This window comes from Panulirus ornatus, chromosome 58 (genome assembly GCF_036320965.1).
Source record: "Panulirus ornatus isolate Po-2019 chromosome 58, ASM3632096v1, whole genome shotgun sequence".
NCBI lineage: Eukaryota > Metazoa > Arthropoda > Malacostraca > Decapoda > Palinuridae > Panulirus > Panulirus ornatus.
The window spans coordinates 28,855,495-28,876,879 of NC_092281.1; the positions used below are offsets into that span (position 1 = coordinate 28,855,495).

Here is a 21,385-nt window from a genome sequence, read left to right on the forward strand (position 1 = left end):
AAAAAAAAAAAGGAGAAAGGTACAGGGGCTGATACTGAGGACAAATGAGAGAGAGGGAATCATTAAACTTCAAGGAGAATAAGAAAATGTTTTGGAAGAATGTGAACAGCATCAGAAGAGCAAAAGAACAAATGGGGACATCAGTAAAGGGGGCAGATGAAAGTGTGATACCAAAGAAGTGATGAGACGGAGAAAGTATTATAAAGGACTGTTGAATGTGTCAGATGATAGGGTAGCAGATAGGGGTATTTGGGATGAGGTGGTATCTGGAGCAAAAGAATCATTGTGAATGGTTTGGTGAATAAGAGATTGGTATTTGGAGCAAGAGAGTCATGGCAAATGGTTTGGTGAATAAGATGTGGTGAAAGACCTGCATGAGATGAAGAGTGGCTGGAGTGGAGGGGACTGCAGTTGCATCTCCTAAGAAAGAGGGTGGCAGTGTTGTTAAGTGGTTAAACAACATTTTCAGTAAATGTATGGCCCAAGGTGAGGTGCCTGAGGACTGGCAAAATGTTTGTACAGTGCTATTATATAATGGCAATCAGGAGAAAAGTGAATGATCCAATTACTGAGGTATAAGTCTGTTGAGTATACCCAATTAAGTTGCATATGAGTGGTTTTTGAAATGGTGGTGGTATGCACCTAGCATTACATGAAAGAGCAAAGTGACCTCAGGACCAAGCCTTAGATTTGAAAATTTTGTGAGAAATACTTGGAGGTAGATAAGCACTTGTTTATGGAAGGTGCTATGAATATAAAGTGTGGGAGGAAAGCTACTAGATGAATCTTCACTAAGAGAGTAGGGACTGCATGTGAATAAGAAGGGACAAGGGTGAGAGAATCTAGATGAAGGTGGGTCTGCATCAAGGATGTGCAATGTTATCAAGGCTACTTACTTTGTTTATAGATGGGGTTGTTAGGGAGGTAAATGCAAGTCTTGGAAAAAGGGTTAGTCAACAGAATGCAGGGGTGGAGGGCCAGGGAGGCGAGTAAGATGCTGTTTGAAGACAACAGAGCTCTGGTGAAAGGCAACTGAGAAACTGTAGAGGCTCGCTTCAAAGTATGGGAGCTTGTGTGAAAGGAAGAAACTGGGAGCAAATGGGAATAAAAGCATTATGATATTGTCATGGTGGAATAAGAGTAAGGTTGAGACTTATAATGGTGGTGAAACAGGAAGCCTTGAATGTGAGTTTGGAGGTTGTGAACCTTAAAAATATGAGATTGTATTAGATACCTGGGAATAAACATAGTACCAGACAAAACAATCACAGATAAAGTGACCTACAAGGTATGGATAAAAAGACAAAGGTCCACAGTGCACTCACAAATGTGTGGAAGGAGAGGTCATTGTCTGTTATTACAATCACTGAAAGATATGAGTTTGATGGTAAAACAGCCCCAATGGTACTGTAGTTGCGAATCCTGAGCCTAAAACAACAGAAGAGGTTATATGTGTTGGAAATGAAATGTCTATGGAGAAACAGTGGTATGAGGAAGATTGTTTATGTAATAAATGACAGTGTAAGAGAGATGCGGAAATGAGTGGAGTATGAAAACACACCAAAGAGGATGTACTGAAGCAGTTTGGAAATACACACAAAATGTGGGAAAAGACTGACCAAGAGGATACACATGTCAGAAATGTTAGGAGTAAACTCCCAAGGGGGAATACCATCCTAAGAGTAATTACAATTAGAATTTGCTGTGATGGCAAGCTGGCCAACAGTACTCACAGCCTGACTTATTTGTATAATGCCGTTTCTCTTGTTGTATGATACTAATTTACTTGGCAGCTACTCCTTTGGCATAGTTGCCTAATCTAGGTTAATTCAGTATTGTTAACTAACATGGGTTTTACTGAAGAGAACTGAACAAAAAGTATGAAAAAAATTTAGTTTTCTGTGTCATACTCAGAGTATAAGCTGAATATTTTAAGCCCAAGGCAAAGGCTTGCATTTATGTGCTATACTGCAAACACGATTTAATGGTCTAATTAGGGAGAAGGGGTGTTCGTTAATGCCATAAGTCAATTAAATCAAATGCAACCTATTTCTGTGCCACATTCAAGTTCACACACTTTATTTTTAATCCTCTATCACTGAAGGGTTTAGGTATGTGGTAAGATAGCTGGGCAGAGGGCGCCCAGCAGTGTGGGAACACTCACCAGGCAGTTGGAGGCAGGAGTCAGACTGAGAGAGGTGATGCCACCCCTCTCCTGTGAAAGGATACTTCTTTATAATAAAGGAAGGACAAACTACCTGCTTTCATTCCACCTCTTACATGGCGCAATGAGTATGATTCGAACTTATGAGGGAAAATCCCAAGTTATCGCAGGGCTGCTCACCTTTAGGAGATGGGGTGCACCTAAGGAAATTGTCATTATCTTGTGGAGGCTAAGGTGAAGATTTGTATGGGTTTTCAGAAAAGAAGAGTGAATGTTGGGGTGAAGAGGGTGGTGAGAGTAAGTGTGCTTGGGAAGGAGACTTGTGGGAGGAAGTACCAGGAGAGACTGAGTACAGAATGGAAAAAGGTGAGAACAATGGAAGTAAGGGGAGTGGGGGAGGAATGGGATGTATTTAGGGAATCATTGATGGAGTGCGCAAAAGATGCTTGTAGCATGAGAATCGTGGGAGGTGGGTTGATTAGAAAGGGTAGTGAGTGGTGGGATGAAGAAGTAAGATTATTAGTGAAAGAGAAGAGAGAGGCATTTGGACAATTTTTGAAGGGAAAAAATGCAATTGAGTGGGAGATGTATAAAAGAAAGAGACAGGAGGTCAAGAGAAAGGTGCAAGAGGTGAAAAAGAGGGCAAATGAGAGTTGGGGTGAGAGAGTATCATTATATTTTAAGGAGAATAAAAAGATGTTCTGGAATGAGGTAAATAAAGTGCGTAAGACAAGGGAGCAAATGGGAACTTCAGTGAAGGGCACTAATGGGGAGGTGATAACAAGTAGTGGTGATATGAGAAGGAGATGGAGTGAGTATTTTGAAGGTTTGTTGAATGTGTTTGATGATAGAGTGGCAGATATAGGGTGTTTTGGTCGAGGTGGTGTGCAAAGTGAGAGGGTTAGGGAAAATGATTTGGTAAACAGAGAATTTGGTAAACTGGTGCCTGAGGATTGGCGGAATGCGTGCATAGTGCCACTGTACAAAGGCAAAGGGGATAAGAGTGAGTGCTCAAATTACAGAGGTATAAGTTTGTTGAGTATTCCTGGGAAATTATATGGGAGGGTATTGATTGAGAGGGTGAAGGCATGTACAGAGCATCAGATTGGGGAAGAGCAGTGAGGTTTCAGAAGTGGTAGAGGATGTGTGGATCAGGTGTTTGCTTTGAAGAATGTATGTGAGAAATACTTAGAAAAGCAAATGATTTGTATGTAGCATTTATGGATCTGGAAAAGGCATATCATAGAGTTGATAGAGATGCTCTGTGGAAGGTATTAAGAATATATGGTGTGGGAGGCAAGTTGTTAGAAGCAGTGAAAAGTTTTTATCGAGGATGTAAGGCATGTGTACGTGTAGGAAGAGAGGAAAGTGATTGGTTCTCATTGAATGTAGGTTTGGGGCAGGGGTGTGTGATGTCTCCATGGCTGTTTAATTTGTTTATGGATGGGGTTGTTAGGGAGGTGAATGCAAGAGTTTTGGAAAGAGGGGCAAGTATGAAGTCTGTTGGGGATGAGAGAGCTTGGGAAGTGAGTCAGTTGTTGTTCGCTGATGATACAGCACTGGTGGCTGATTCATGTGAGAAACTGCAGAAGCTGGTGACTGAGTTTGGTAAAGTGAGTGAAAGAAGAAAGTTAAGAGTAAATGTGAATAAGAGCAAGGTTATTAGGTACAGTAGGGTTGAGGGTCAAGCCAATTGGGAGGTGAGTTTGAATGGAGAAAAACTGGAGGAAGTGAAGTGTTTTAGATATCTGGGAGTGGATCTGGCAGCGGATGGAACCATGGAAGCGGAAGTGGATCATAGGGTGGGGGAGGGGGCGAAAATTCTGGGGGCCTTGAAGAATGTGTGGAAGTCGAGAACATTATCTCGGAAAGCAAAAATGGGTATGTTTGAAGGAATAGTGGTTCCAACAATGTTGTATGGTTGCGAGACGTGGGCTATGGATAGAGTTGTGCGCAGGAGGATGGATGTGCTGGAAATGAAAGGTTTGAGGACAATGTGTGGTGTGAGGTGGTTTGATCGAGTGAGTAACGTAAGGGTAAGAGAGATGTGTGGAAATAAAAAGAGCGTGGTTGAGAGAGCAGAAGAGGGTGTTTTGAAGTGGTTTGGGCACATGGAGAGGATGAGTGAGGAAAGATTGACCAAGAGGATATATGTGTCGGAGGTGGAGGGAACAAGGAGAAGAGGGAGACCAAATTGGAGGTGGAAAGATGGAGTGAAAAAGATTTTGTGTGATCGGGGCCTGAGCATGCAGGAGGGTGAAAGGAGGGCAAGGAATAGAGTGAATTGGAGCGATGTGGTATACCGGGGTTGACGTGCTGTCAGTGGATTGAAGCAGGGCATGTGAAGCGTCTGGGGTAAACCATGGAAAGCTGTGTAGGTATGTATATTTGCGTGTGTGGACGTATGTATATACATGTGTATGGGGGTGGGTTGGGCCATTTCTTTCGTCTGTTTCCTTGCGCTACCTCGCAAACGCGGGAGACAGCGACAAAGTATAATAAAAAATATATAAAAAAATAAATATATATATATATATATATATATATATATATATATATATATATATATATATATATATATATATATGCAGGAGAGTGAAAGGCGGGCAAGGAATAGAGTGAATTGGATCAATGTGGTATACCGGGGTTGACGTGCTGTCAGTGGATTGAATCAGGGCATGTGAAGCGTCTGGGGTAAACCATGGAAAGCTGTGTGGGGCCTGGATGTGGAAAGGGAGCTGTGGTTTCGGGCATTATTGCATGACAGCTAGAGACTGAGTGTGAACGAATGAGGCCTTTGTTGTCTTTTCCTAGCGCTACCCCACACACATGAGTGGGGAGGGGGATGGTATTCCATGTGTGGCGAGGTGGCGATGGGAATGAATAAAGGCAGACAGTGTGAACTGTGTGCATGGGTATATATGTATGTGTCTGTGTGTGTATATATATGTGTACATTGAGATGTATAGGTATGTATATTTGTGTGTGTGGACGTGTGTGTATATACATGTGTATGGGGGTGGGTTGGGCCATTTCTTTCGTCTGTTTCCTTGCGCTACCTCGCAAACGCGGGAGATAGCGACAAAGCAAAATAAATATATGTATATATATATGTATATATATATATATATATATATATATATATTATCCCTGGGGATAGGGGAGAAAGAATACTTCCCACGTATTCCCTGCGTGTTGTAGAAGGTGACTAAAAGGGGAGGGAGCGGGGGGCTGGAAATCCTCCCCTCTCACTTTTTTTTTTAATTTTCCAAAAGAGGGAACAGAGAAGGGGCCCAGGTGAGGATATTCCCTCAAGGGCCCAGTCCTCTGTTCTCAACGCTACCTCGCTAATGCGGGAAATGGCGAATAGTATGAAAGATATATATATATATATATATATATATATATATATATATATATATATATATATATATGATACAGTGCTGGTGACTGAGTTTTGTAAAGTGTGTGAAAGAAAGTTAAGAGTAAATGTGAATAAGAGCAAGGTTATTAGGTACAGTAGGGTTGAGGGTCAAGTCAAGTGGGAGGTAAGTTTGAATGGAGAAAAACTGGAGGAAGTAAAGTGTTTTAGATATCTGGGAGTGGATCTGGCAGCGGATGGAACCATGGACGCCGAAGTGAATCATAGGGTGGGGGAGGGGGCGAAAATCCTGGGAGCCTTGAAGAATGTGTGGAAGTCGAGAACATTATCTCGGAAAGCAAAAATGGGTATGTTTGAAGGAATAGTGGTTCCAACAATGTTGTATGGTTGTGAGGAGTGGGCTATGGACAGAGTTGTGCGCAGGAGGGTGGATGTGCTGGAAATGAGATGTTTGAGGAAAATGTGTGGTGTGAGGTGGTTTGATCGAGTAAGTAATGTAAGGGTAAGAGAGATGTGTGGTAATAAGAAGAGCGTGGTTGAGAGAGCAGAAGAGGGTGTTTTGAAATGGTTTGGGCACATGGAGAGAATGAGAGAGGAAAGATTGACCAAGAGGATATATGTGTTGGAGGTGGAGGGAACGAGGAGAAGTGGGAGACCAAATTGGAGGAGGAAAGAAGGAGTGAAAAAAACTTTGAGCGATCGGGGCCTGTACATGCAGGAGGGTGAAAGGCTTGCAAGGAATAAAGTGAATTGGATCGATGTGGTATACCGAGGTTGACGTGCTGTCAATGGATTGAATCAGGGCATGTGAAGCGTCTGTGGTAAACCATGGAAGGTTGTGTGGGGCCTGGATGTGGAAAGGGAGCTGTGGTTTCGGGCATTATTGCATGACAGCTAGAGACTGAGTGTGAACGAATGGGGCCTTTGTTGTCTTTTGCTAGCGCTACCTCGCACACATGAGGGGGAGGGGGATGTTATTCCATGTGTGGCGAGGTGGCGATGGGAATGAATAAAGGCAGACAGTGTGAATTGTGTGCTTGTGTATATATGTATGTGTCTGTGTGTGTATATATATGTGTACATTGAGATGTATGGGTATGTATATTTGCGTGTGTGGACGTGTATGTATATACATGTGTATGGGGTGGGTTGGGCCATTTCTTTCGTCTGTTTCCTTGCCCTACCTCGCAAACGCGGGAGACAGCAACAAAGCAAAATAATAATAATAATAATATATACATATATGTAAAAAGGATTATGGCCTGCATCTCCTCAACCCACTTTCCCCAGTCCAATGAATGAACTGAAGCAGCGGTAAAGGCAGCCAAATGGGTGTTGAAGGTAGCCTGCACAACAGCAAAACAACTTAGGCTATGCTTCAATATCTCAACAGCCTCCTAAGAGAGGGGGATAAATCACCTGCACAGCTGGTAACAGGAAGACAGTTGCAAGATGGTGTCCTGGTGCCCTGACAACTTTAACTGATTAACCAGTGATGGAGAATTGCTCAGCGAAACAGGTAGTGGGCCATAGCAATGCCAGGCTCACATTCACAGAGGCCCAGCAGGTGACACTGATATGCTTTTCTAACTGTCCAGGGGCACCCTTGTCTGCACACAGGATGACATGTTGCTTCGAAGGTTTGGGACAGATCGGGCATGATAGTGCAGGCAAAGCTGCATAAACAATACTCAGTGAACTGGGATGGCAGTGGCTGCCTGTCTTTGCAAAACTGATGTCACCTACACCCAAGGTTTCACCTATCCCCACGACACTCATGGGTCAAAGGGAGTACCCAATAGCAGTGGCTTTGCCACCAGTTGTGGTGACACCCAGCCTCAGATAGCAGTGCCCTTACTGTGCAAGACACTGCACTGCACACTTGCAAGGTTATGTTTGTGGTGGCTCCATGAAGAGTGACCACACTACTCTGTTAAGTCATTTTTGTTCTGCTCACATGTGAAGGAAGTGTATTGTTGCTTAGCAGTGATTTGTGGGCATATTTGCCTTATACCTTGTCAAACTTTAATTCAATTCTCATTTCCATTGTTTTCTTAATAATAGTTTTTTGTTTTATTATCTATTCATTCTATTATACTTTGTCGCTGCCTCCCAAGTTAGTGAGGAAGCACAAAGAAACAGATGAAGCCCCCTTGTCTTTCACACATTATTTACCTCCAAAAACATTTTTTCATTCTACCCAAAGTAAAATGAAACTGTCTCATCCAAACTCTCATTTTCCCTCTTTTTCAAGCCCTGCACCTTCCTCTTACACATCTCTCAATCATTTGCACTCCTTCCCTGTAAGTTTTACTAGCAACTTTACTTCTTCATCCCATCACTTACAACCCATTTTCCTCCTTTCACATGCCACATGCATCTCTTGCACATGCCTTCTTTGCTTCTCTAAATACCTCCCATTTCTCACCTACTCCCCTCACTTCATTAACTCTCACCTTTTGCCATTCTACACTCACTCTCTCTCTCCTGGTATTTCTTCACCTAAGTCTCCTTTTCAAGCTCACTTACTCTCACAACTCTCTTCTCCTGAACATTGTTTCCTCTTTTTCAAAAAGCCTTGCAAATCTTCACCCTCACCTTTGCAAGATAGTGATCACATATTACACCAACTGCCCCTCTCGGCACATTTATCCAGAGGTTACTTTTTTACACGCTTATCAATTAATACGTAAGGTAATAATGCCAGTTGACCATCTCTCCTACTCACATATGTATATTTGTGCATATCCCTCATTTTAAAGCAGACATTTCTAATCACTAGTCTTGTATCATCACACATTTCCACAAGCTCTTCATCATTTCCATTCATAACACTGAATATCCCATGTGCCCCAATTATACCCTCAACTGCCACATTACTTACCTTTGCATTCAAATCACCCATCACCAATACTTGATCTCATACATAAAAACTGTTGACACTCACTCAGCAGCTCCCAAAAGACTTACCTCTATATCTTTCTTCTCATGGCCAACAAGCACCAACAATCAGCCATCTCTCTCCATCCACTTCCAGTTTCACTTACATCAATCTAGAAATTAATTCCTTGCACTCTATACATCAATCTAGAAATTAATTCCTTGCACTCTATCACACATCCCCACAACTCCTGCCTCAGGAGTAGTGCCATTCCTTCTTTAGCTCTTATCCTCTCACCAACCCTTGACATTGCTCCTATGACATTTCCGAACCATTCATCCTCTTTACCCTTCAGCTTTGTTTCACTCAGAGCCAGAACATCCAGGTTTTTCCTTAAAACATACCACCTATCTCTCCTTTCATCTCATCTTGGTTACTTACACATACATTCAAACACCCCAGTCTGAGCGTTCGAGGAAGCACCCTCCAACCCCTTTTAGCTGCCTTTTACAACACATAGGAAATACAGAGGTAGAATTCTTTATCCTTTACCTCAGGGACTCCTAATTTAGTAAGCTTTCCCCTATAATGATGTGGGAGGGTGTAGCAGGATGGAATGTGTGCCCAGGATGGCAGCACGGATCCTCTTTAACCAAGTATGTTATCAAGGGCTTTTTCTTGCTGTGACTGGAGCACAGGGGGTGACATGCTGTCAAATGGACTGAACCAAGGTATATGAAGGAGCTGGCAGAAACCACAGAAAGTTCTGTGAGGTTTGGTTGTGGACAGGGGGCTGTGGTTCTGGTGCATTATACATGAAAGCTAGAGAAAGGGTATCGGCAAATAAGGCCTTTTCTTTGTTCCTGTCTTATGTGGAAAATGATGAAAAAAAAGACAGGCATGTTAAATATATGCCATGAAATATCTCTAAACACATTCTAATTCTGAAATTTTGCCTGCCTTGCTGGGTGATGTTAGAACACAGCAATATTCTATTCATTTGATAATTAGAGCCCTAAAAAGTACCATCGCTGGTTTTTCTTTATGTCTCTTTGTAGCATTTCAGTGTTCTTTGCAGATGAAGTTTTCATACTTATCCTAGTGTTCTCTGAAAAGGATATGAAAAATTTTTTGTGTTCGTGTCAATGTCACATATCAGAACGAGGAACAGTAGGGGGACCAAATAAATTCCTTGTGGCACAGAGCTTTTTAATGAGAAGCATCTTTAAATATACAACTTTAGTTGTATACTGTACTTCCATTTATCAGTTTCCCATTACTCCCCTACTATGCATTTTCTGCATTACAATACCATGGGTCAAATTTGTCAAAAGCTTTTTCGAAGGCTGTGCAAAGTCCATCAGCATTTCACTTTCTCTCTAGAGCCATAACAAGCTTATCATAGTGCTCAAGCAATACAACAGGCAAGGTCTTCCTGCCCTGAAACCATTTTGTCCTAGGTCATGCAGGTTGTTCTATTCCATAAATTCAGTCAGTTTACCTGTTAGGACTCCATGAAAATTTCATTAAATGAGTGTTGTTATTGCTATTGACTGATACTTTCTTGTGTTTTGCTTTGCTTCCACATGGGTAGAGTGGAGGGCTGCTGGAAGGGAAGGTGCTATTAAAACAGACACATTCACGATGAAGTAGCATCAGCGCAAAGGATTAAAAGTGAAAAACTGATGCAGGTTTTCTGACTCAGGGATGATGCCAGTACCAGGACTTTTTTTTCACTGTATATTCAGTGCAAGTTAAAAAAAAAGCTGTTTTGCATTTCTTTATGAACACCAAATTCCAGGAGTCCAATCCTAGTGCAGAATGAATGGGTATTTTTTCAACTGCACTGTCAAATCCTGAGGTGAGGTGGCGACATCCGCTATGTGTAATACAAGGGATTATTGTTTAGGGAAAAAGCTTGTTGGGTTGTTTATCTTTAAGGTGGTTTCCTGGCTCTCTGCTTTTTAAGAAACTCACTCATCTGCTGAATTGTGAACATGCCTGTGTAGAACAATGTGTAGGAAGATTATGTAGAACTTATCCTAATAATCATGCTGTTGAGCATAAGCTAATCTTTTGTTCTTTCTTCATTCTATCAATATAATCTTCAATATCTTAAGAAGAGAAATACTTTCCATTCATCTTGATTTGCTACTCCAAAACTTCAGGGTACAGAAAAGATTCTTTTGCAGAAGGGTTAAACTGAAATAGCTGAATACATCTTCATGGTTATGAGTGTTCTGCCCAATTGGTTTAGCATTTAAACGTTTCTAATTCAATCAGGTTGTGATTAGAACACAAGATGTTTGAGATGGTGAGGTCACATGTCAGGTCTACATTCTTTGCAGTGATTAAGTCCACAGTGATACTTCTAGCTGGTTTTGGTGCTCGATTTCTTTTTCATTGAAGGCTCCAGTCACAAACAAAAGTCCACATCGAGGCCAGGCCTTCATTGAAATATAGAGGTTAATAAAAGGGAAAAGGGGAAGTACCTAAAAATTTTGAAGGAAGTGAAAATCCTGACTTTTAAATTTACAATGAAAATTAAAGGAATAAAATACATGAGACTGACAATAGTAATATTTCTTGGTCTTTATCTCATGAATATATGCAACTCTGTTGTTTGGGCAATTACTTTTTTGGTACATAAAGGGATTACCTTCTAATCACTTGGGGCAGCCCCCTTCTACATATAACATACTATAGTGGTTGACATATAGGACTTCTTGCATAGCCAGCATTCATACAAATGGATAAAACCACACAACGACGATTAAATGGGGGATCTCCAGTTAAAAGTCACTCACAATACTCTGGCTCTGAAAGAAAAAAAACATTTCCACAAAACAGCCATTCCTCTTTCCCTAAGTCCAAATTCCACTAGCTATTTATCTACCAAACATCAACTGAGGTCAACGAGGCTGAACCCACAAATAAGAAAGCTTATATATCTAAGCAAAATATCAGTATGAAACACACATTGATGAAAATAGCAGAGAGACCCTGCAGGGTCTTATGGTTATATTAACAGAGAGTCAGTACCCGGTCAACTAGTCCATTAATTTTTGGAAAATGTTGGCTTGGTTCAAGACAACAAGGCCATGACAAAAATTCAGTTAATCTATTTTCTGCTTCTGTATTTGCAGATGACAAAAAAAAATTTTATGTCCCGAGTCAATTCCAATGAAAACTGAAGGCTTTTGATTCCACTATACTTAACAGAGATGGAGGATGAGCAACCCCAGATGTGTAAGAAATATTCCAGACTGGGGCGAATACAACCTATGTAGTTATGACACAGCTGTTCAGAAGAATCACAGCACTTGTACAACACTCCCATCTTTTGGAAAGCAGACTTTGTGATAATGATTATGTTGGGTTTCCAAGTCAGGGTGGACGAATTGTATGTCTAACATGCTTATATTATCAAAGGGTTGAGTTGTGGTGTTCTGAAACTGAAACGAGAAAAAATATCTTACGAGACAGGGCCAATTGCATCTTAGCACAATCAGAATTTACAAACTTACTACTTCCCCCACTTAAAAATGCTGCACAAGTCCAAACTGAGGAGGAATTATGATCAAAGCATGGAGAATAAGTTTGAAGGGGAGGAAGGAAAAGTGAGTTGAAGTTGAAGAGTGAATAAGGTCACAGGAAGAAATTAATCACTTATTGAGAAAGTAAGATAAAAGCCACTAGGACAGAACTTTAAGGAAAATACCACTATTGATAGGATAGGAGGGGGAAGTAACTACATTAATGACTATTGCAATGAGAGGAAACCATGCATCAAAGAAGACAGAAGCAATGAAATCAAAGACAGGAACTTTTGAAAGCAAATATCTACTTCACACATCGTCATATGCTTTGGGGATGTTGAAGGCTACAATATCATAAGTTTCATCAAATTCCCTAAGCAAGGAGGACCAGAGGTGAGTCACATATGAGAGATCACCATAAGACCAAGCAGGGCAAAATCCAAATTGGTCATCTAAAAAAAGGGAATGGGATTCAAAGTGCTTGAGAATATAAGAGCTTAGGAGAGTTTCAAAGACTTTGGAGATTGAAGAAGTAAGAGCAATGGAGCAATAGTTGGTGGGGTTAGAGTGGTATCCTTTCTTTGGGATAGGCTTCACCAAGGTGCCTCCAAGCAGAAGGAAAAGTAAGGGGTTTTAGACAGACAGAAAACAGTGAAATAGGCGAGCAAGAACTGTGCTAATTCAGATGTACACTCCATCAGAACTCGAGGAGGAGTGCCATCTGTCAAACGGAGCTGGAAGAGTAAATGGAACACTTTGTATGAGGAGAATGAACAAGATGGCATAGGTTCTGTAGGATATGGAGAGTTAATAATAGAATAACCTAGATTATTGTAAAGGCTAAATTATATTTGTTGATGCTTTTGGTTCAGGAGCACTGAGATATGCCACTGAAAGAAGTCAATTCAGCACTTTCATTAAAATATGCTCAGCTCTTCGAAAAACAGGTGTGCAATGATTTCCAGCAGAAACAAAAGCAAAGTGGGTTTCAAAGGGGAGGCTTTGTTGGGACAGTATGCATTCTTTGATGCAGCAGGCATCAAAGAATGAGGGATCAAGCCGCAGTTGAAGAGAAAAACATTCAAAAGATGGAATGCAATACTTCATCCCATGTTTGGCACAACATGAGACATCCTTGATAGAGCAGTAGTACCCATCCTAGAGAAAATTAACAAATAAAGCTATGCTGGGTTAACATTTGAGCTTTTCTAAAGTTGGCATTTTGAAGGGACAGAAGTTGAACATATCGCATTAGAATTAACAGAAATATTATTGTGGTCAGAGGACCCTATGGGGGTAAAAATAGCATATGAGAAGTGGGAGGAGCCAGAGGAAAAAAAAAAATTAAACTGCATTTGAAGAGTGATCATGACAGTAAGGAACTTGGGTATGGAGTATAACAATTGTTCCAGATCATCATGGAGAGAAAATCAAATGCCTTGGCTTCACCAGGGTAGTCCTGTCTAAAGCCTAACCACTTCTTGTAATGTGTATTGAAATCCCCTGCAAAGAGCATCTCAGCACATGGATGTGAAGATTTGTTATTTCCTTTCTATTTGCAGTCTCAAGATTTCTAACTGGCAACCAAAATATTGTTTTGAACAGCTTCTTTATCATTTGCAAACCCGGCTAAATCATCAGTTTTGATATGCTTTTGGAAACCTAAAACCTACAATAATTTGAATTCCGTGAAATATAATTCTCAGATATCTGTATCTAGCTTTAGAGACAATCATGTTACATTCATATCTCAGGGTATTAGGGGCAATCGTCAAGGACATAAAATCAGAGGTTATTAGGTACAGTAGGGTTGAGGGTCAAGTCAATTGGGAGGTGAGTTTGAATGGAGAAAAACTGGAGGAAGTGAAGTGTTTTAGATATCTGGGAGTGGATCTGGCAGCGGATGGAACCATGGAAGCGGAAGTGGATCATAGGTTGGGGGAGGGGGCGAAAATTCTGGGAGCCTTGAAGAATGTGTGGAAGTCGAGAACATTATCTCGGAAAGCAAAAATGGGTATGTTTGAAGGAACAGTGGTTCCAACAATGTTGTATGGTTGCGAGGTGTGGGCTATGGATAGAGCTGTGCGCAGGAGGATGGATGTGCTGGAAATGAGATGTTTGAGGACAATGTGTGGTGTGAGGTGGTTTGATCGAGTAAGTAATGTAAGGGTAAGAGAGATGTGTGGAAATAAAAAGAGCGTGGTTGAGAGAGCAGAAGAGGGTGTTTTGAAATGGTTTGGGCACATGGAGAGAATGAGTGAGGAAAGATTGACCAAGAGGATATATGTGTCGGAGGTGGAGGGAACGAGGAGAAGAGGGAGACCAAACTGGAGGTGGAAAGATGGAGTGAAAAAGATTTTGTGTGATCGGGGCCTGAACATGCAGGAGGGTGAAAGGAGGGCAAGGAATAGAGTGAATTGGAGCGATGTGGTATACCGGGGTTGACGTGCTGTCAGTGGATTGAATCAAGGCATGTGAAGCGTCTGGGGTAAACCATGGAGGGCTGTGTAGGTATGTATATTTGCGTGTGTGGACGTACGTATATACATGTGTATGGGGGTGGGTTGGGCCATTTCTTTCGTCTGTTTCCTTGCGCTACCTCGCAAACGCGGGAGACAGCGGCAAAAAAAAAAAAAAAAAAAAAAAAAAAAAAAAAAAAAAAAATTAAACCTGTTTATTCTAATACTTTAATTCATTGCAATTATGCTCAATTACAAGGGACTGTTAGATGTATCTAGACCCAAAGAATGGGGCTATTGAAGGGCACTCTCAAGAGATAACTATTACCTGCTTTGTTCTCTCAAGACAAAGGATAGAGAAGAGCTGAAAACATCAGGTCTAAGTCACTTTCAAGACATCTAATTCTTCCAAGAATACAGATGTATATGGCATACCTAGTCTCTGGCATATAAATAATGTCCAACTTTAGGGGCTACCAGCATTACTAAACCCAAATCCAGTTAGTCTCAGAAAAATCATATGGGAAAAAGGTAAATGTATTTCCAAAAATTGCAATCTAAGGATAAAGAATCTTTTTCAATTGCTCAATTTTATGGATTACCATAAGTCAGAAGTAACACACTGGTTATGGTGGTAAAGAGAACAACTTGGGGCCCACTCCAAAGGAAAGAAAACCAACAGATAGGTTCTCTACCTATCAATATCCCTGTTGACATTGTCTCATCTTGATTAGGAACCAAGCCTAACACAACATATTCCCTGTAGTTAAACTTGAAGAAAAGGCCTCTGGACATAGCCAGAGAGAGAATCTTTCCACGGACACAAAAACCTTGCTCATAAAGCATCAGACAGCGGCATTAGTATCCATCAAAAATAAGATTCCACATCCCAACCTTAAGACATTCTGAGGCATGAAAAAAACCATGGAACTTGACATGACTCCTGTACAACCATCCAAGGGCCCCTCCCTAAATGACCTTGCGAAGGATGGACAACCCATCCTTGATCTATGGTGTCTATCAAAATCATCTGACACAATGTTGAAGGTCTTCATGGCACAGCTCTGGAGGTTTTCTACACCAGTCCATTCAACTTAAGATTTGAGAAATTCCATGGAAGTGCTTTGGAAGATTTCAGCTAACAGCATGAAAGTAACTTTTTCCCAGGTAAGTAAACTTTTTAGTCTAAGGCTTCACAATGTAGCACGCTAGGCAGCAAAAATAACTTTCTCAAATGTTACTCAAGTTGATGTCAATACACAAAGATATGAGACCTTTCCAAATCCAAGCCCTACAAATCTTTCCATGGTTTACCCCAGACACTTCACATGTCGTTTCAATCCACTGACAGCACGTCGACCCCGGTATACCACATCATTCCAATTCACTCTATTCCTTGCACGCCTTTCACCCTCCTGCATGTTCAGGCCTCAATTGTTCAAAATCTTTTTCACTCCATCTTTCCACCTCCAATTTGGTCTCCCACTTCTCCTCATTCCCTCCTCCTGACACATATATCCTCTTTATTAATCTTTCCTCACTCAATCTCTCCATGTGAGCAAACCATTTCAAATCATTCTCAATCACTCTTTTTATTACCAAACATCTCTCTTACCCTTTCATTACTTACTCAATCAAACCACCTCACACCACATATTGTCCTCAAACATCTCATTTCCAACACATCCACCCTCCTCCAAACAACTCTATCTATAGCCCACGCCTCGCAACCATATAACATTGTTGGTACCACTATTCCTTCAAACATACCCATTTTCGCTTTACAAGATAATGTTCTCGCCTTCCACATTTTTCAACGCTCCCAGAACTTTCACCCCCTCCCCCATCCTGTGACTCACTTCTGCTTCCATGGTGGTTGAGAGAGCAGAAGAGGTTGTGTTGAAATGGTTTGGACATATGGAGAGAATGAGTGAGGAAAGGTTGACAAAGAGTATATTATATACGTGTGTCTATAGTGGATGGGACAAGGAGAAGCAGACCACATTAAAGGTGGAAGGATGGAGTTAAAAAGATTTTGAGCGATTGGGGCCTCAACATGCGGGAGGGTGAGAGGTGTGGAAGGAACAGAGTGAATTGGAACAATGTGGTATAACGGGGTTAACGTACTGTCAATGGACTGAACCAGGAAAGATGAAACATCTGGGGTAAAACATAGAAAGATCTGTGGTGGGAGCTGGATACAGATAGGGAGGTGTGGTTTCGGTGCATAAAACATGACAGCTAGAGACTGAGTGTGAAAGAATGTGGCCTTTGGTATCTTTTCCTCACATGCACGCTGAGGGAGGAGTGTGCCACTTCATGTGTGGCGGGGCGGCAACAGGAATGGATGTAGGCAGCAAGTATGAATATGTACATGTGTATATACATATACGTCTGCGTATGTATATGCATGTGTACGTTGAAATGTATAGGTATGTATATGAGTGTGTGTGGGCGTTTATGTATATACACGTGTATGTGGGTGGATTGGGCCATTCTTTCGTCTTTTCCTTGTGCTACCTTGCTAACGCATGAGACAGCGACAAAGTATAATAAAAAAATTCCACTGCAATACCATCCAAACCCGCCGCCTTGCCACCTTTCATCTTCCACAAAGCTTTCACTACCTCTTTTCTGTTTACCAAAACATTCTCCCTGACCCTCTCACTTCACACACCACCTCAACCAAAACACCCTATATCTGCCACTCTATCATCTAACACATTCAACAGACCTTCAAAATACTCACTCCATCTCCTCACATCACCACTATTTGTTATTACCTCCCCACTAGCCCCCTTCACCAACGTTCTCATTTGTTCTCTTGTCTTAAGCACTTTATTTAATTCCTTCCAAAACATATTTCTATTCTCACCAAAATTTAATGATACTCTCTCACCCCAACTCTCATTTGCCCTATTTTTCACCTCTTGCACCTTTCTCTTGACCTCTTCCCTCTTTCTTTTATACATCTCCCACTCATTTGTACTTTTTCCCTGCAAAAATCGTCTAAATGCCTCTCTCTTCTCTTTCACTAATAATCTTACTTCTTCATCCCACCACTCACTACCCTTTCTAATCTGCCCACCTCCAACGCTTCTCATGCCAAAAATATCTTTTACGCAAGACATCACTGCCTCCCTACATACACCCCATTCCTCCCCCACTCCCCTTACATCCTTTGCTCTCACCTTTTTCCATTCTGAACTCAGTCTTTCCTGGTACTTCCTCACACAAGTCTCCTTCTCAAGCTCACTCTCACCACTCTCTTCACCCCAACATTCTCTCTACTTTTCTGGAACCCACTATAAATCTTCACCTTCGCCTCTACAAGATAATGATCAGACATCCCTCCAGTTTCACCTCTCGGCACATTAACATCCAAAAGAGTCTCTTTCACGCCACACATGAAAGGACACCCCCCTCCCCCCACGCGCATGCGAAGTAGTGCTAGTAAAAAACAAAGGCCCCACTCGTTCACACTCAGTCTCTAGTCGTCATGTGTAATGCACCAAAACCACAGCTCCCTTTCCACATCCAGGGCCCACATAACTTTTCATGGTTTACCCCACACGCTTCACATGCCCTGGTTCAATCCATTGACAGTACGTCGCCCCAGTATACCACATCCTTCCAATTCACCCTATTCCTTACATGCCTTTCACCCTCCTGTATGTTCAGGCCCCAATCGCTCAAAATCTTTTTCACTCCATCCTTCCACTTCCAATTTGGTCTTCCACTTCTCCTCGTTCCCTCCATCTCTGACACATATATCCTCTTTGTCAATCTTTCCTCACTCATTCTCTCCTTGTGACCAAACCATTTCAAAACACCCTCTTCTGCTCTCTTAACCATACTCTTTTTATTACCGCACATCTCTCTTACTCTTTCATTACTTGCTTGATCAAACCACCTCACACCACATATTGTCCTCAACATCTCATTTCAAACATATTCACCCTCCTCCGCAAAACCCTATCTATAGCCCATGCCTCGCAACCATATAACATTGTTGGAATCACTATTCCCTCAAACACACCCAGTTTTGCTCTCCAAGACAATGTTCTCTCCTTCCACACATTCTTCATCGCTCCCAGAACCTTTGCCCCTTTCCCACCCTGTGACTTATTTCTGCTTCTATGGTTCCATCTGCTGCTTAGTCCACTCCCAGATATCTCAAACACTTCACTTCCTCCAGTTTTTCTCCATTCAAACTTACATCCCACTTAAATTATGTCTCAACTGTAGTGAACCTAATAACGTTGCTGTTATTCACATTTACTCTTAGCTTCCTTTTTTCACACACTCTACCAAACTTAGTCACCAACTTTTGCAGTTTCTCACATGAATCAGCCACCAAAGCTGTATCATTGGCAAACAACTAGTGACTCACTTCCCATGCCCTTTCATCCACAAAAGACTGCATACGTGCCTCTCTCTCCAAAACTCTTGCAATTACCTCCTTAACCATCCCATTCATAAACAAATTAAACAACCAAGGGAACATCACACACCCCGACGCAAACCGACGTTCACAGGGAACCAATCACTCTTCTCTCTTCCTATTCATAAACATGCCTTACATCCTTGCTAAAACCTTTTTCACTGCTTCTAGCAACTTTTCTCCCATTCCACTTAAAACCTTCCACAAAGCATCTCTCTCAACCCTATCATATGCTTTCTCAAGATCCATAAATGCTACATACAAATTCATGTTTTTCTAAGTATTTCTCACATACATTTTTTCAAGGTAAACACCTGATCCACACATCCTCCACCACTTCTCAAACCACACTGCTCCCCTACCCAATCTGATGCTCTGTACATGCCTTTAACCTCTCAATCAATAACCTCCTATATAATTTCACCTGCAATACTTAACTATGGCACTATGCATGCATTCCGCCAATCCTCAGTCACCTCACCATGTTCCATACATACAGTGAATATCCTTAACAACCAATCAACAACACAGTCACCCCTTTTTTTAATAAATTCCACTGCAATACCATCCAATTCCGCCGTGTTGCCGGATTTCATCTTCTGCAAAGCTTTCACTACTTCTGTCTTTGCCAAACCATTCTCTCTAATCCTGTCACTTCACACACCATCCCAGCCAAAACACCCTATATCTACCACTCTATCATCATACACATTCAACAAACCTTCAGAATACTCACTCCATTTCCTTCTCACTTCATCACTACTTGTTATTACCTCCTCACTTGCCCCATTCCCAATGTTCCCGTCTGTTCTTGTCTTATGCACATTATCTACCTACTTCCAAAACATCTTTATATTCTCCCTGAAATTCAATGATTCTCTCTCACCCTAACTCTCAACTGCCCTCTTTCTCAACCTCTGCATCTTTCTCTTGACCTCCTACCACTTACATTTATACATCTCCCTATTATCTGCACTCCTTCCCTGGAAGTATCATCCAAACACCACTCTTTTCTCTTTCACTAACAACCTTACTTCTTCATCCCACCACTTATTACCCTTTCTAATCAGCCCACTTGCCATCTTTCTAATGCCACATGCATCTTTTGTGCAAGCCATCACTGCTTCCCTAAATACATCCCATTCTTCACCTAATCCCCTCATGTCATTAGCTCTCACCTTTTGCCATTCTACACTCAATCTCTCCTGGTACTTCCTCACAAAAGCCTCTTTTCCAAGCTCACTTACTCTCACCACTATCTTCTTTTTTGAAAACCTCTACAAATCTTCACCTTTGCCCCCACGAGATAAAGATCCAGCTGCCCCTCTCAGCACATTAACACCCAGAAAATGAAGAAAACTAAAAGAAAAAGATGCTCTTATCAGCTGTAAATGGCTTTCACTTCAAAACAGTGAACCTTTATTCAGCGAAATGATTCAGTAAAATGTATTCATGTGATTTTTCTACACCTTCTTTAGGAGGTTCTTACCTAATGCAGGAATAAATCGTATACATTTAGGAAAAATATAGAAAAAAATTTTTTTGACAAAAGATGGAATTCTTATCAAGCTCTTTCAGCCTATGTTTCAAAACAAACATAATCATTAGAATGATAAATTACTCTTTTCATAAACTTTTTCTAAAAACTTCTCTTTAGAAGGTTCATACCTAGTGCATGACATAATAATCAACATATTCCAAGAAAAAAAAATCAGAAAACAGATAAAGGTTAAGGAATTCTTACCTATCCCCCTCCAGCCTTCAAAACATTCAACTTATAACTGATAACATAATACCATTACAGTATAATTCATTCTCAAAATAATTTTTCTATGCAGTTCTCTTCATTGGGATCTTATTAATGCATACACCAAAATAACTTAGACAGAATATTTTCTTCTGCACAATTCTCTTCCACAGGTTCTTACCTAATCTCTTTCCTTTAATACAAGTGTGTGTCTTCCCACATAAGCATGGAGGCAACAACAACAAATGACCAAGTCTTAAATGAAAAAAAATCCTCACTTGGCTTCTTGCTGTTCCTTCCTTTGGAAAGTAACACTAGAGAGAAGATTTCCAGTTTCCCCTGCTCCTGAACTTTTAGACACAGAGGCTACGTGGGCAGTATTGTTTCTCCCCTATCTCCAGGGATACATTGACACTGTACATATATCATATCCTGGAGCATCCATTTTATCAACCAACCCCAGATGGGTTGACTATGGACCAACTGCTTCAACCAGGATTCGAACCTATGTGCTCGACCCTGTGCAGTCTGTGATAAGTCATGGTCAAGAATGCTAACTGCTAAACCACAGCACAAATACAAGTACATATTCAGAACAGGTATCTGAGAAAAAAGGTGAAATGAATGGAAATCTCCCTAAGCATTAATACTCATTCCCAGTTCAAAGCATTCAACACGTAATCCATGAAATATGACAAATACATTTTCTTAAATTCTTTCATACATTTTTCTTATATTTTTCAACATAATTCCCTTAAGCAGGATTTTG

The 21,385-nt window shown here is 41.1% G+C and overlaps 1 protein-coding gene across 1 annotated transcript in view; it reads right to left on the reverse strand.

The window, feature by feature from the left end:
- Positions 1-21,385, reverse strand: part of Not1 (CCR4-NOT transcription complex subunit 1) — a 560,605-nt gene that overhangs the window by 510,739 nt on the left and 28,481 nt on the right. The gene's annotated exons all lie outside the window — the stretch shown is intronic.